The following is an 18,172-nucleotide window of genomic DNA, read 5'->3' as shown; positions in this document are numbered from 1 at the left end:
AACCGAAAGAATGTTAGCTTCAACGATTCACATGGTTCGAATGCGTAAGTTTCGCATAATTAGTGGTTATGTAGTGTACATATAAATCTGACATATTCTAGTGTGTGAATGAAAGGTTCTTGCACTAACTCACATTCTCACAAACATTCGAACCATTAAAGCCGCAATTGTAGCATTTGGGTATAGTCATTTCTCGTCATACCGAACAAGCAATGTTATATTTCACGTAAAATAATTCAAGGACGCCCTCAACTTATAGAAGGACAATCTAAACAAATTGTCGATTCATACAATTCCTGCGATACCAATGTAGAAGAAATATTGTGTTTCATACGTAATGCTAATGTTTTAAGCTTTTTGTGCAAATCTTCGAAGATTTATTCTAATAACAACATTCCTAGTGAGATGTTGGTGGAATAAAGTAACAAATTATTATTAAGAATTTATCTGTAAGATTTTAACGGTCGAATGTGGTACCAGACGGTTGTGAAAACTTCAACTAAAAATATAGCATTCGGCTCTTCTAAATGTCAGATAATCAAGCTCATGAAATATTGCCCCATCCTTTTTCAAATTTCCGTCACGTTCCTTCACGTTGTTGTTTTATATACACCATGAATAAACAGAAATTTACGCACACACAACTCTACATCAAAGAAGATGAGGTAATTTATTTATATTGAACGAGTCTGTAAATTTTATCATTGCATATACATCTAATTTCACGTGGAAAGTCGAACCACAAGTATTGTTAATCCGAAGCATTTGAGAGACGTCTCCAAAACCTGGTTAAAACTGCACTTTCATTATTATTTTATTTTTTCATTTCATTCTTTTTTACTGGGTATTTACATAATAACAGTGGCATGGGATCCATCGTAAGGTTGGTAGTATTATGAAATAGTAATACTGTCCTCTTTGATGTTCCTGGAACACTCCATCGAGAGACCGTACAGGCCCTTTAAATATTTATCTGGGTCGAGGATTCAGTTTTCCCACGAGAAGTTTTAACTATCTTATTGAATCATGGTACAGGGCCTTTTCCCCAAAAATAGATCCGATGTATCTGTGGAACATTCGAGAAGGCTCTCCTCACGTGGTATGGGGTAATTTCCACAAAAAGGGTGGACTTCCAAACTCCCAACCAATCAGGGAAGATCAGTGCTTTATGCACTGATTTTTATATCGTTAGTTAATGCAGGATGGGCAGGTTATCAGCTGCCTTCTGACTATGCGCAGTGGGATTTTCGCTGGAGTGTTTTCTAAAAGCGGCATGGTCCCGCAAGTTCGTGACTTCGAGTTGCGTAATTGACGGAGTCAGATCTTTGTATTTTGCCGGCAAACTAATCATTTCTTTAATTAGAGAGAAGAGAATTGACAGAGAAGAAATTATAACGAATCACTAATCAAATCCTATCTTGTCAACTTGTTTTTGTGAGAACTGTCAGTGTTTTCCTCTATCGCCCGTTCGAGACGTCTCCTGAAGAAGCGTCAAATACGGCACAAGATACTCCAGTACCTCCCTATCTCGCGAGTCCCTTTATAACATTACATGCCGAAGTCGTGGGCTCGTTATAATATTACAGTAGCATAGTAAGCTCAACCCATGATTCTTCTTGAAATAGTTATACAGTCTTCTTCAAACGGCGCTCTGGATATGATTTGACCCTATATCCGAGAACGAATGCGGGCGCTGTTTACAGGTGCTTTTCAACTGACCGTTTTTCTTCTTTCTTTTTTTTACCCTTCAAACTTTAATGACTTAAAAAATAAACAGTAAAGAAAATTGCCTCATTTATTAAACTGGATCGGTTTAATCAAATACATTGATAACAAAGATCAGTCTTTAAATAACATTTCTTTAAACTACAGATGTACCAGTAATCGACTTCTACAAGCTTCCTAGGAGACAATAGTAAATAATTAAAAAAAAAAAACACTCCTTCTAGAAGCAACAATACCCCTCCCCAAGCTGGCATTTAAAAATCCAGTGAACCCACTTGCTAACAAAGAATAAGTTTTGAGTAAAATCAATTGCTGATTTCTACATATTTATTTGACATTATTACAGTACAGTCGTGGTGAGATTGAATATCTGGGATGATGGCCTTAAGAAAAAATGCATGATGGGCGATGTATGGATAAAATGATTGTTGCTGTATATAATAATAGGATCATTTAAGCAAGCAAACCCTCTTATTGTAGCATCATATTATTAAACCTATGGCTGATGCTATAATATTACTAGTGACTTAGTTCAAGCAAAGTTTCTGTACAACTAGCCTATTGTGATAATTTAGGAAAAAATGCAACATCAAGCATCCACCTATGTTATATATTAAATGATAGAAGTTTTCGCCTTTGAGCCACACTTCGCAAATCACGATAGGGGTATATCGTTGTACAGTATGGTATGATTCATGGATAGGTATGGGTTCCACTATTTCTGCTAACGCAAGTTAGCTCTATACATTTTCCCCGCTGACGCACGAAAGTTCTGTACAATATGATGTAACATTTACTTTTGGCATGTTCGATGTTGATAAACGATGGGGGAGAGTGGTTTTTAGATAATCCTTTTATTAACTGTAATGCGTTTAAATCATTACATAAATTAATGTCAATCCCTTAAAAATCATTATTAATAATTAAAAAAGGGGAGCTTAGAATCATATCAATCTCTTCAATGGCTTTGTCATATTTCAATTAATAAAAATGTATATTCTCAACACCAAAAGATAATGGTACAGTCCAAGTTGAAACGGACGAGATTCAAGCCAAAATAAAGATGGGGAGGAAGTTTGCCGTGAAGAATATCTGTTTTGAATTGTAAACCGGATTACAAGTTTTCGTGAAAAATGCTTTATAGACGACTATTTTTTCGTTTTAAGGGTGCAATTTCGTACTAAATCGTTCGAGCATTTCAAATTTTGGCATCCTAAATACCAAAATCGAGTTTCGTCTGTCGGATAGAAAAGGAATGGAGCATAGGCAATAGCTACGGAAGATCAAATTTCCCGCGAATACCGCAAGAATGCCCGAGGCAGCAAAAATCCTTATGTCCGTACCACTATTTTCAAATGCTACGCAACTAAGTGCCATGTACAGGCAAGACTATCAACTGCATGTAGTCGGGATAGGATATACTTATTGAATTTTAATATTAATCTACCTATGATATTGTGGGCTTGGAAAGTGACGAGTTTAGTGCGTAAGTGAAGCAAGTATATAAAGTATATACAGTTATATAATAGTTTTTTATAATAGTAAATTATAAATTAGTAAATTGTAAATTATATTTATATAATAGTAAATAATGTAAAGTTATATAAAGTATATGAAGTTGTTAACTTTTAACGAGAACTTGAGCCATATTTTGTCCATTATATTCTCGCCGGTTCTCTCACGCAAAGAGTACATGTTCAAGGTACCCGTGGAAATCGCTTTGAGGCATGCAAATGACAAGTACAAAAATCACGCAATTCAGTGCTCAAACATGATGGAACGTGTTAAAAGATCCATTTAGATTAAAAGTTTGGTTTCACATAAGGAGCGCCGGGGAAGGGGTGACGTACAGGTATTTTGTAACTACCTGGTCCTATTCCCCTTTACAACCTCGATAAAAACAAACATTCTTGTCATAATTAACATTACCAATACAGGGTAAGTACACATAACAATAACACCAATGAGATGGCATGTAGTATAAGCCTTATACTACATACCATACCCTACATCTGGTCTTTGTTTGAGTAGAAATGAGACAATGGAAAAAATTAAAAGGGCCTGTGACTGGAAATGTCATGTGAAAGGTCAAAAATTATTTATATACACAATTAATAAGTCCCACATGAAAACATGGGGGTGGGGGGTGGGGGAGAGTGGAACATTGTCAGGCTCTGACTAGTAGTATGTGATGAACCTTAACAGTGTCATTAGTTCCCTCTTACATGCAGTCAGGGTGGGGTGGAGAGGGACACTGTTTGGTACAGGCAAAATAATGAAAAGCACAAAGAAAAGGATAACAAACAAGATTTTATCATTGCTATGTTCTTTTTATTGTGTCCTGTCACAGTGAACAGCAGAAAAAGGCAAGGTATAAAGGTTTTCAGCATAAACATCAAGCTTCCTTTGGGTAGGATTTGTTCATGGGAGGGGCACAACTTTAATTATGGGGGTGGGGTGGGGGTCTGATTGACTCTAGCGTTGCTTTGAAAGATCACAGATGGCATCATTGACATCTTTTGTAGCGCTTTTTAAAACTTTCCATTTGAGAGGTCACTGGAACTCAAATTGTTGCTCTGTGTGAGAGCCTCTAGATGTAAACACATTCACTGCACTTATGTACAGTAAATACCAAAAGTTCTGAATTGTTTTGAAATCTATTTTACACGATTTTGGGAAATCTATGTTTAACAGTGACAACTACTAAAAACTGCATATTATAGGCTCACAGAGTAAACAATATTCACTAGCAGCATTTCTTGTTCAGAAATATACTTTCACCTTTTGTTATGATTTCATGTAGTGATTCTGACAAGAATATTCAAATGAAAAAAAAATCCAGTCCAGTTAATAATATCATGTTGTTCACAATGATTTGAAATCACATTCTACTGACATCAGATGACCATTGCCTTGTTAACACAATTGCAGAGAATGAGTAATTTCTGTGAGGAAAAACCTGTACAGCTTATTAAGAAAAAAGAGAAAGACAAGTCACACACTTACCTGAAGAGAAAATTTCCACAGCAAGGAACCAAGTTCATTACAATCTTCTCCATGTTGGAGAAAGACTGTTGATTAAGTGCATGAAAATGTGTACCTTCTTTTGCTTTAAATCGATCCCAAAATGTTGCTGCCGCTTGCATTAGACCAATTAGCAAAGAGTATTGAGACGTGACAATTAATACTCACATCGGCAGCTGATGACCAAAATTATTGTCTTCTTGTGCTCAGCATATAGATATGGTTTGCAAGGGTTTCACATTCTGACTACACATGACCTTTGACCACCAAAAACAATAAGTCTCTTGATTCTTGAACTCAACATGTCACAACAACGTTTTAATATGAAATTGGTCCAAGCTTCCTTTCTTGAGATATCAAGTTTAAAAGCAACGCATCACAAACACATCACTCATCCACCTGCATGACTACAAATTATCATTGGAACCAAAAACTGATATTTCTATCAATACAGAAAATATCTTGGGAACATTTCAACAACTGAGGCAGCTTTTAATTTACTTTTTAGGGGGAGAAAAGGATAGATCATTTGGAAGGAAACTGCACAACAAGAAAATGTAATATATTGACATACCTTCAATGTGAAAAAGGGCAACATACTGTGGTGCAAAATCTACACAATGATACAATATTTCAGCCATTGACTGCAAAATGAAAAGCATGTGGCTAAGCTTGAAGCCTAACTAGACCGTATGTGCTACTTTCACACTCTCACGAATAAGTCACCTGATATTGCACACCACATTAAAATCCTATGCTATTCTTTGTGTAGGCCTGCTGACATTTGTACCATTTGATGAACCTACTGTACAATAGCCTGTTCTGGGTTGGGTTGGGGGGGGGGTGGGGTGGGATGGGTGGTTTATTGCTTACTCTACACACTAGTGATATCTTGAAATAAACTAACACTCTCATAACTAAGAGAAACCTATATTGTATCATATACATATCATATAAAGTATAGTCTACTGATCTATTAGATATATGCCCCCAGTGTAGACCTTAAGTATTACAAAGTACTATTCAGCCACTAACAGAAACAGTAAAGAGTATGTGGCAAAGCTTCACACCACGCAATATGGTGTGTGTTGCCTGCACACACTCACTTATTCCAGTTGCATGACAATACCTTAGGCCAATTGCCTATCACATACAGTATAGTCTACTGATCTATTAGATATATGCCCCCAGTGTAGACCTTAGGTATTACAAAGTATTATTAAGCCACTAACAGAAACAGTAAAGAGTATGTGGCAAAGCTTCACACCAAGCAATATGGTGTGTGCTGCCTGCACACACTCACTTATTCCAGTTGCATGACAATACCTTAGGCCAATTGCCTATCATATACAGTATAGTCTACTGATCTATTAGATATATGCCCCCAGTGTAGACCTTAGGTATTACAAAGTATTATTAAGCCACTAACAGAAACAGTGTGTGGCAAAGCTTCACACCAAGCAATATGGTGTGTGCTGCCTTCACACTCTCACTTATTCCAGTTGCATGACAATACCTTAGGCCAACCGCCTATCATATACAGTATAGTCTACTGATCTATTAGATATATGCCCCCAGTGTAGACCTTAGGTATTACAAAGTATTATTAAGCCACTAACAGAAACAGTAAACAGTATGCAAAGCCTCACACCAAGCAATATGGTGTGTGCTGCCTTCACACTCTCACTTATTCCAGTTGCAAGACAATACCTTAGGCCAACCGCCTATCACATACAGTATAGTCTACTGATCTATTAGATATATGCCCCCAGTGTAGACCTTAGGTATCACAAAGAATTATTAAGCGACTAACAGAAACAGTAAAGAGTATGTGGCAAAGCTTCACACCAAGCAATATGGTGTGTGCTGCCTTCACACTCTCACTTATTCCAGTTGCAAGACAATACCTTAAGCCAACCGCCTATCATATACAGTATAGTCTACTGATCTATTAGATATATGCCCCCAGTGTAGACCTTAGGTATTACAAAGAATTATTAAGCGACTAACAGAAACAGTAAAGAGTATGTGGCAAAGCTTCACACCAAGCAATATGGTGTGTGCTGCCTTCACACTCTCGCTTATTCTAGTTGCATGACAATATCTTAGGCCAATTGCCTATCATATACAGTATAGTCTACTGATCTATTAGATATATGCCCCCAGTGTAGACCTTAGGTATTACAAAGTATTATTAAGCCACTAACAGAAACAGTAAAGAGTATGTGGCAAAGCTTCACACCAAGCAATATGGTGTGTGCTGCCTTCACACTCTCGCTTATTCCAGTTGCATGACAATACCTTAGGTCAATTGCCTATCATATACAGTATAGTCTACTGATCTATTAGATATATGCCCCCAGTGTAGACCTTAGGTATTACAAAGTATTTTTAAGCCACTAACAGAAACAGTAAAGAGTATGTGGCAAAGCTTCACACCACGCAATATGGTGTGTGCTGCCTGCACACACTCACTTATTCCAGTTGCATGACAATACCTTAGGCCAATTGCCTATCACATACAGTATAGTCTACTGATCTATTAGATATATGCCCCCAGTGTAGACCTTAAGTATTACAAAGTATTATTAAGCCACTAACAGAAACAGTAAAGAGTATGTGGCAAAGCTTCACACCAAGCAATATGGTGTGTGCTGCCTGCACACACTCACTTATTCCAGTTGCATGACAATACCTTAGGCCAATTGCCTATCATATACAGTATAGTCTACTGATCTATTAGATATATGCCCCCAGTGTAGACCTTAGGTATTACAAAGTATTATTAAGCCACTAACAGAAACAGTGTGTGGCAAAGCTTCACACCAAGCAATATGGTGTGTGCTGCCTTCACACTCTCACTTATTCCAGTTGCATGACAATACCTTAGGCCAACCGCCTATCATATACAGTATAGTCTACTGATCTATTAGATATATGCCCCCAGTGTAGACCTTAGGTATTACAAAGTATTATTAAGCCACTAACAGAAACAGTAAACAGTATGCAAAGCCTCACACCAAGCAATATGGTGTGTGCTGCCTTCACACTCTCACTTATTCCAGTTGCAAGACAATACCTTAGGCCAACCGCCTATCACATACAGTATAGTCTACTGATCTATTAGATATATGCCCCCAGTGTAGACCTTAGGTATCACAAAGAATTATTAAGCGACTAACAGAAACAGTAAAGAGTATGTGGCAAAGCTTCACACCAAGCAATATGGTGTGTGCTGCCTTCACACTCTCACTTATTCCAGTTGCATGACAATACCTTAGGCCAACCGCCTATCATATACAGTATAGTCTACTGATCTATTAGATATATGCCCCCAGTGTAGACCTTAGGTATTACAAAGTATTATTAAGCCACTAACAGAAACAGTAAACAGTATGCAAAGCCTCACACCAAGCAATATGGTGTGTGCTGCCTTCACACTCTCACTTATTCCAGTTGCAAGACAATACCTTAGGCCAACCGCCTATCACATACAGTATAGTCTACTGATCTATTAGATATATGCCCCCAGTGTAGACCTTAGGTATTACAAAGTATTATTAAGCGACTAACAGAAACAGTAAAGAGTATGTGGCAAAGCTTCACACCAAGCAATATGGTGTGTGCTGCCTTCACACTCTCGCTTATTCCAGTTGCATGACAATATCTTAGGCCAATTGCCTATCATATACAGTATAGTCTACTGATCTATTAGATATATGCCCCCAGTGTAGACCTTAGGTATTACAAAGTATTATTAAGCCACTAACAGAAACAGTAAAGAGTATGTGGCAAAGCTTCACACCAAGCAATATGGTGTGTGCTGCCTTCACACTCTCGCTTATTCCAGTTGCATGACAATACCTTAGGTCAATTGCCTATCATATACAGTATAGTCTACTGATCTATTAGATATATGCCCCCAGTGTAGACCTTAGGTATTACAAAGTATTTTTAAGCCACTAACAGAAACAGTAAAGAGTATGTGGCAAAGCTTCACACCACGCAATATGGTGTGTGCTGCCTTCACACTCTCACTTATTCCAGTTGCAAGACAATACCTTAGGCCAACCGCCTATCATATACAGTATAGTCTACTGATCTATTAGATATATGCCCCCCAGTGTAGACCTTAGGTATTACAAAGTATTATTAAGCCACTAACAGAAACAGTAAAGAGTATGTGGCAAAGCTTCACACCAAGCAATATGGTGTGTGCTGCCTTCACACTCTCACTTATTCCAGTTGCAAGACAATACCTTAGGCCAACCGCCTATCATATACAGTATAGTCTACTGATCTATTAGATATATGCCCCCAGTGTAGACCTTAGGTATTACAAAGTATTATTAAGCCACTAACAGAAACAGTAAAGAGTATGTGGCAAAGCTGCACACCAAGCAATATGGTGTGTGCTGCCTTCACACTCTCACTTATTCCAGTTGTATGACAATACCTTAGGCCAACCGCCTATCATATACAGTATAGTCTACTGATCTATTAGATATATGCCCCCAGTGTAGACCTTAGGTATTACAAAGTATTACTAAGCCACTAACAGAAACAGTAAAGAGTATGTGGCAAAGCTTCACACCAAGCAATATGGTGTGTGCTGCCATCACACTCTCACTTATTCCAGTTGCATGACAATACCTTAGGCCAACCGCCTATCACATACAGTATAGTCTACTGATCTATTAGATATATGCCCCCAGTGTAGACCTTAGGTATTACAAAGTATTATTAAGCCACTAACAGAAACAGTAAAGAGTATGTGGCAAAACTTCACACCAAGCGATATGGTGTGTGCTGCCTTCACACTCTCGCTTTTTCCAGTTGCATGACAATACCTTAGGCCAATTGCCTATCATATACAGTATAGTCTACTGATCTATTAGATATATGCCCCCAGTGTAGACCTTAGGTATTACAAAGTATTATTAAGCCACTAACAGAAACAGTAAAGAGTATGTGGCAAAGCTTCACACAAAGCGATATGGTGTGTGCTGCCTTCACACTCTCACTTTTTCCAGTTGCATGACAATACCTTAGGCCAACCGCCTATCATATACAGTATAGTCTACTGATCTATTAGATATATGCCCCCAGTGTAGACCTTAGGTATTATAAAGTATTATTAAGCCACTAACAGAAACAGTAAAGAGTATGTGGCAAAGCTTCACACCAAGCAATATGGTGTGTGCTGCCTTCACAAGTTCACACTCTCGCTTATTCCAGTTGCATGACAATACCTTAGGCCAATTGCCTATCATATACAGTATAGTCTACTGATCTATTAGATATATGCCCCCAGTGTAGACCTTAGGTATTACAAAGTATTATTAAGCCACTAACAGAAACAGTAAAGAGTATGTGGCAAAGCTTCACACCAAGCAATATGGTGTGTGCTGCCTTCACACTCTCACTTATTCCAGTTGCCTGACAATACCTTAGGCAAACCATATTAACTTAACTACTAAACATACATAGACCTATCTTGGGATCATGGGCGTCAATCCAGGGGACACGTCCCCCCCACATTTCGATGGATGGGGGAAACAATATCAAATGTCCCCCCCCCCCCCACAAATTTGGAAAAAGAGTAGTGTCGTGGCTCTATTTGGTTACGGCTTACACATCTTAGGATTCATATCCTCGAATATCACTCAGTGTTGCTGAATGGAGAATTCCACCCAGATCTCGTGAGTTGGTACCCTGAGCTCTCCAAATCTCTTAAGCTTAGTCTGCCTTTATTCCGAGGCCAGTTCTATTTGTCGTCGGTTGAAGGGTAAAGACAAACATTCAAGTTGATGAATCCAGTAGTACGGGCTATGTTTGGTGAAGTCGAAGCTCTCTTGCGGTTGCTCCTCGTCTTCTCCGCCAGTTCGACGGAAGCCGAGAGATCTTTTAGTGATTGAGGCGTTCGAAGACAAGGCTACGGAGCACCATGACTCAACAAAGGCTGAACCATGTGATCGTGTTCCATATTCACCGCGCAGGGACGTCGTTAGAGGGGGTGTGGGTGTGTCTCACCCCCAAGCCATGGTAAAACTGACGCTAGTTGGAAAATTGGAGTGGGACAGTCGGAATTTCCGACTGTCGCACTCTAGTTTATCTAGGCCTTTTCCTGTAAATTTTTTGTTAAATTTCGGTCAAAACTGACCTTTAACCTGTCATATTTACCACGTTTTCCTTGCCACTTTGGGAAATTGTTTCTCGCGATTCTTATACTCCACCGTACAAAACTTCTTATGATTTTGAATACTACAAAAAAAATGCCTAATAGAACTACCGTCATAGGCGTAGGAGCCCGATTTGTTTTGTGGGTCGGGGGGGGGGGGTTGTAACGACTTGCCCGAAAAATATAACCAAAATTTTTCGCGCGCTACGCGCGCAACACACGTGGTCATGTGCATATCATACAGGCATGCATCGGTATTTACATCGCATGCAAATAGCATACAATCATTTTCTGTCTTATTACCCTTCCGTATTGGTGATAATTGTTGGGTAATAATAATAATATCAGTATAACCACTGAAAAACACATTGCAAATTATCCAAAAAGCTATCAGCATATTGCCCGAATTTCACAAAAATATTTGCTTGGGGTGGGGGGGGGGGCCAATAAGTTTTTGAAATGAGTGCCAGTGGGTACAAATGTATCGCAACAAGTTCGTACGGAAGTGCAGTCGCGAAAGATTGGGTTTTCTGACTGACACTGACCGTATCGTTGCCGAGTACCGGGAGAGTGGGGGGTACAAAGCAGCAGTTGGAATTTTCTGGCTTCAAAACCGATTTTTAGCCACTACACCCCCCCCCCAATCATCAGGCCTTAGCTACGTCCCTGGGTACATGGTGGTTACATAGTACGCTCCGACCAGATTTCACCCGATAACCAGATGCAAATCCACCTAGCAACCGAGGTAACTTGCTTGAGGACTCCAACGAACAACCACTGATTTATTTTCATGCCTTCATCACTTTAGCCACCACACATGGGACCTATTCTAAGTCTGACGATACATGCGCATGTGTGAGGTCCTGAAAACATAATAACAGTTGTTTGTCTTGCTATCCTTGTTTTCAAATTTCATGTAAATGTATTCTCGTAGACCTAGCAACCTGGTTTAACATGCTGGCGCCAAATTTGCGCTAAGCTCGCTATACGAACTCGGATATGGGCTGTGCCTTATTAGTTAGTTATTTAAATTATTAATAATGGTGTATGAGGAAATGCACCATTTTGTGGTATGACTCCCAGGACAGAAAGTCGAGAAACTCACATGCAGTCGCGGCGGATAGCTTCCTTCGCCTATATGTCCGGGAAATTTTGGGACATCGTTCCTATAGACCAGGGGTGGGCAACCTGCGGGCCACATGCGGCCCGCCAGTGGTTTTTTGCGGCCTGTGAGATGTCTCAAGAAAAAGAAAAAAATCAATCTATTTTGCATCATCACCAGCTAGCTGCTTAGAATTTATCTGCACTTATGATGCTGTCAGGTTGGTCTATTATCACCATTAATTATCAACAGGACTGTATTGACATTATGGTTTTGTGAATACAGATTAAGTACACACACCTATTGCTTGAACGTCCTCGGAATCAAAGGTTTGAAATCAGCAGCAGGCCGTTGGTTAGGTACGGCCCTGTCAATCTTTCACTCCTAAAATCTGGCCCATTCATTCAAAAGGTTGCCCACCCCTGCAATGGGCCTATATCTGAGGCCCCCCCCCCAAAAAAAAATCAAAGGTGTCATAAAATTTTGTCATAATTTAAAAAAAACGTGTTTTCGTAATCGAAAAGTAGACTAAATATTCAATTGCTCTTTGATGGTCGTTGCGGATTTTCCACACACCTCAAAGACGACATATCGGGATTAGTAATGCCATTACCTTTGAATATTTTTGTCCTAAGCTCGCGTTTGATACAGTCTCAATTAACCTGGAAAATAATCACTTCGTTATCGCGCGTTTTACCTTAGGTTTCGCTACTTTCACTTTTTCTGCCCATGTTTTCAAACGGCATGGCTTTTTCTTCACCCAGTCACCACTTCTCACGGGCATGGGCGGCAAGGGCGGTGGAACCGGGGGGCACAGGGGGCACGGGCCTCACTTTTCCCCAGGTTAAAAATGTGCCCATTTTCTACATAAAAATTGAGGTGTCTCAAGTTAGCAAGAGGCCAGGGAACCAGAATGAACACTCGGGAAGGGCCTTTTTCCGGCCATCTGAGGGGTTTGTAAAACTAAAAATTTTCTACTACGCTCTGCGCCAACCGATGGTGGCGCTCCGCTCAGATAGTCGTCATACAACTTTGCAACTCCTGGCTACGCCTCTGACTCTTAGTGAATTTCTGTGGGTCAAATTCAAAGCTATTTCGAATGAAACAAATTTGTTAAGATATTAACAAGAAATAAACTCTAATTCGGAAGATTCCTACATTAGCAATTAGCATGATTTCGCCTCATTTTGTCTCAAAAGAAAACTTGTTCCTTGTTTCCCAATTTGCACATTGGATATTGCAGTGCTAGTATGCATATTTTCCTTGTGGGGGGGGGGGCGTTGATGGAGTGATGTGTGTACACAAATAAGATAATACAATAAGAGTTGTAAAGGGTACTAAATATTAGGCTGCATCAGTCCAATCGAATTGCTGCAAAGTGCCCTTTGATGTCGGTGCCCCCCCCCCAGATTAAAAGTGCCCTTGATGGGCGGTGATCATGGATCAGCCAACACGAAAATGTTTCGATATCTTAAATGTTGGGCGCTTCTGGGAGACGAGGAATTGGTAAACTTAGGAATAAATGGCGATCACTTCCTTCGAGAATATTTCCCAAAAGAAAAAATTGCCGGAAATTTTTATCAATTTTAGGGGTGTTGCTTTCTGCCATAATGCACGGGAAGTGCCGTTTCCTGCAATCTGAGGGGTCTGCCAGAAGAAAAATTTTCTTGGACGCTACGCGCCAACCGATGGTGGCGCTCCGCTTAGATAGTACTTACGGCCGGAATACTCGAATCGATTCCCCCACGTTTCAAATCGGATTGACGCCCCTGCTTGGGATAAACCTACAGACATTAGTGTAATTCAATGAGATTCACTGTAGACTAGTCTTGATAACATACTTGTAATGTAGCTATGGGTTTGTGGGTTTGGGGAGGGTTGGGGCAAATTGACTTGACTTGGAGAATTGCCATACCTTCAGTGTGAAAAAGGGCAACCAGACCTACTTCACAATGATACAGTATTCAGCGATTGACTGCAAAAACGAAAAGCATGTGACCATGTGGTTTGTGCTGCCTCAAAGCTCTCACACATAACAGTCTCCTTATGCAAACGACATTTGAATTTTATATTAGACTATTTGTTGGATAGTCCTGCCAATAGTTGTATAATCCAATAACACTAAAGCAGCCTATTCTTAGGGTATTTAAACTTAAAGAGGAAAGGAAGGTGTTGGTGGTTGACTGCTGGCAAATAAAATGAAAGCCATGATCCTCACACTGCACGAGATGGTAGGTACTATCTTCATTGTCTCAATAAAATGGGTCACATGCAAATGAAAATATTAGTTTCCTCGACTCCATAAACCCATCCAAAAGTTTATCCTCAATGTTGTTTTGTTTTTTAACATTACATCTGCACCTTGTACTTGAAGGATTGCCATCACCTGTACTTTTGTCACGCAGTTTATGCGCTGGTAGTTGAAGCCTTTCAACCACTTTGTTGGCCTTTCAAGCTCTGGCTACTACCGGGAAATGGAGAACGACAGGACATTCTTCCAAAGAGTTTTCTGCCATCCATGACAGAACTTTTCTGTCACAACTCACTTCTTCAGAAGCGGAGCATCTACTTTGTTTCTGGATTTGCTTAGCTTTGCTCCTTTTTTACTTTCTCCTTCTCTATTCCTCTCAGGGCCAACAGTTAGTTCTACAAGAAAAACAAGCAATCAATGAACAGTGGGTAAAGATCATAATCTGTGACTTGGCTTTTAGTTTCAAAGTTTTCTTTTGTATGGGCCCAATTCAATTAGGTTGGTAGAGGTGGGGTTGTAATGATTTGTCTGAAGATTTTTGTGGTACTCAACTGTGCCAACTGTGTAGTTCTCAACTGTGCCATGTGAAAAGTAAAAGTTAATATGGTGTCTCATTCATGAATGGGTTCTATTTGACCCTACCAGAGATAACAATACATTGCCCATGTTTTCATTGAAATATCCCCCCCCCCCCCCCTTTGCAATCGAACTGTCCTGCTGCATTATGGTCACAAGATACAATCCTTTTTCAAAAGTGGAGAATGGAGAGGCGGGGTGTGCGACGTCATGCATTAATTGAAAGGGATTTGAGCCCAAAATTTAAAATTATATATACGGTACAATAGAATGCAGTGGTAGTCACAAGCCTCCTCCTCCTGTAAATTGATCATTTAGCTCATTTGTTAAAAACTTGTTGGTGGCTGTTTACTCTTGAGAATTGTGCCCCTTGCCATAAAGCGAGAGATCTTGGTATTTTGTTATTAAACAGAACAATTAGTTTATCTGCAATGTGGCTTCAGAACAACTACTAATTATCGTTAGGTAAAAAATATGTCAGCCCAACTTAAAACTCTTATGATAAGCAAATTGCTTTTTCCTGTAGGTCTATACAAACGGTCTTACAAGCCATAAAGACTAAAAACTGACCTGGCACATGGAGCTAGGCTTAGCCTAGTCAGAGCCTAGAGTTTACTAGGATGGATGCACTCATTTTGTGCATGCATCAAAATGGCATTGGCCCTATATATGCCAGATATTCAAATATGGTCACCTTTGGTCAATTTACCTCAGCTCTAGACATCAGTCACCTTGATTGTTCATTGATAATAACTGAGAACAAATTTTGGAAAGTACCGGATTTTAAGTGAATACTGATTTTAATTAGGCCCACCTTGGCTAGATCACAGCTAGTAAGACCCGGCCTAGCCTCGTAAGTTTAGATAAGTTATATCATGGTTTCCCAAACCTGGGGTCGCGACCCCAACTGGGGTCGCGAAGCAATTATTGTGGGGTCGCAGGCTTGTTTTAAAATATATAAAAAAATCTGAGGGTACCCAAAATTTACCCGAATTTGAACGTTCGCAGTCAAAATCCTACAAAATTCACCCTGAAAACTCATATTTAGGGTTTTAATAGGGGCCGTTCTAGCGTTTTTCCTGAGTAAATCTGGCGTTTTATGCTCAATTGTCGCTGGCCACCCTGCTTCTGTATATTCACTATATTGCTTTCACATACAACTACAGTACTGTACTACAGGTACATGTGGGCCAAACAATATTGCGCGCGGTGTAGCATGTAGCACTGTAGCCAGTAGCGTACAACAACATTGTTCGATGTTCAGAACGGGATCGTTTTCAGTTGGAAATTATAGTTCGACAATTTTTTAAGGAAGATGGCAGGGGCATCACGCGAACGACAGTATATGGACAAATTCCTTGAACTTGGATTCTATTATGTGCAAATCGTGGAGTTCAGAAGCCTCAGTGTGTTATTTGTTATGATGTACTTTCGAGTGAATCGATGAAGCCTAACAAGTTACGACGTCATTTGACTTCGAAACATACCGCATACGCTGACCGCGACCGTGCATTTTTCGAACGGAAGTTAACCACCTTGAGAAACAGCCGGTTGGATAAACAAGGCAAGTGTAGTCAGACCAATGAACGTTCAGTGGAGGCTTCCTATCGCGTTTCGCTGCGCATTGCGAAAGCTAAGAAGCCACACACTATCGGAGAAGAGCTGATAATGCCATGTGCGAAGGATATGGTTTCTCTCATGATCGGAGAAGACATGGTTAACAAACTCGGAACTATACCTCTTTCGAATAACACTGTTCATAGGAGAATTTGTGACATGAGTGAGGACATTACCGCGCAGAATATTGCTGCTATCAAACAGTCACCTTGGCATGTCATACAGTTGGATGAATCCACTGATATTTCATCCTGCCCACAGTTAATGGTTTGGGCCAGGTTCATCAAAGATGATTATTTTTTTGATGAACCTCTGCTGTGCAAGTCATTGTAAACAACAACCAAAGGAGATGACATTTTCAAACGAATTGAAACATTTTATCATGAAAATGGTCTGGACTTCAACAAGCTAATTGGGTCAACTACAGATGGAGCTCCTGCAATGCTGGGAAAAAAATTCCGGATTCAAAGCCAAATTGCAAAAAGTCGCCCCTAATGCGGTAACGATCCACTGCATGATCCACCGGGAAGCGTTGGCTACTCGCACACTGCCCGAAAGCTTCATGGACGTACTATTACAGGTGATACAAATTGTCAATCACATCAAATCGAGTGCACTGAACACAAGGTTGTTCCGACTTTTCTGCCAGGAAATGGACGCTGATCACATGAACTTGCTGTTCTACACTCAAGTACGTTGGTTTTCTCGTGGGAATGTCATCCTGCGTGTTAACGAGTTGCGTGGGGAGTTGAAGGAGTTCTTGCATATGCAGCAGAAAGACGAATGGGGTCATTGCTGGAGTCGAGTAACTGGCTAGATAAATTGTGCTACTTGAGTGACATTTTTGAAAGGATGAATGTGCTGAATCGCACGCTGCAGGGCAAAGACACAAACCTGATGATCGCTAATGATAACATCAAAGGATTTCTCGCAACACTAGCTTTGCTGAAAAGCAAAGTGGATAACCGCCGCTTTGTATTGTTTCCTCGCCTATCCGCTCACATCGAAGAATCTGAAGGCATCGAAGTTGAGACTCTTTCTGTTGACATTGCTCAGCATATCCAGTCTTTGATCAGCCAATTTGACAAATACTTCCCAGAACTCGATGTTCCCTCGTTTGCTGTGGCACGAGATCCATTCACTGCCCCGCTAGACGCAGTGGCTGAGGATGATATCATCGAAGAGGAGCTCGTCAGATTGAAGCAAGACTCTGAAGCGAAAACCGTGTATCAGTCTTTCTCCCTACAAGAGTTTTGGTGCAGGATGCTCAAATCCTACCCGAATGTGTCACAAAAGGCAGTGTGGCTTCTTATGCCATACCCTACTTCGTACATCTGCGAGCAGTCATTTTCAACAATGTTGGCCATGAAAATGAAGTCCAGGAATCGACTGTCAATAGAATCGGACATGATTGTTGCCTTGTCAACGACAGAGCCGCGTATCAGGAAACTGGTTGCAGAGAAACAGGCCCACCCGTCACACTGAGAGAATAAGTGAATGCCTGCACAACTTCATTATTCCGGAGAAACAAACTTGGGGTCGCGCTCGGATGGCGCTACATGAAATGGGGTCCCCGCCTTGAAAAGTTTGGGAACCACTGAGTTATATTTTTGTTTAACTTGTAATAAACTAATAATAGTCGAAAAGAAAACATCAGGAGGGACAGTCAAATACACATCAATGACCCTATGGCAGA

Source organism: Apostichopus japonicus, chromosome 3, assembly GCF_037975245.1.
Source record: "Apostichopus japonicus isolate 1M-3 chromosome 3, ASM3797524v1, whole genome shotgun sequence".
In the NCBI taxonomy this organism is placed as follows: domain Eukaryota; kingdom Metazoa; phylum Echinodermata; class Holothuroidea; order Aspidochirotida; family Stichopodidae; genus Apostichopus; species Apostichopus japonicus.
The sequence above is the reverse complement of the archived record's forward strand: the minus strand, read 5'-3'. Positions refer to the sequence as shown.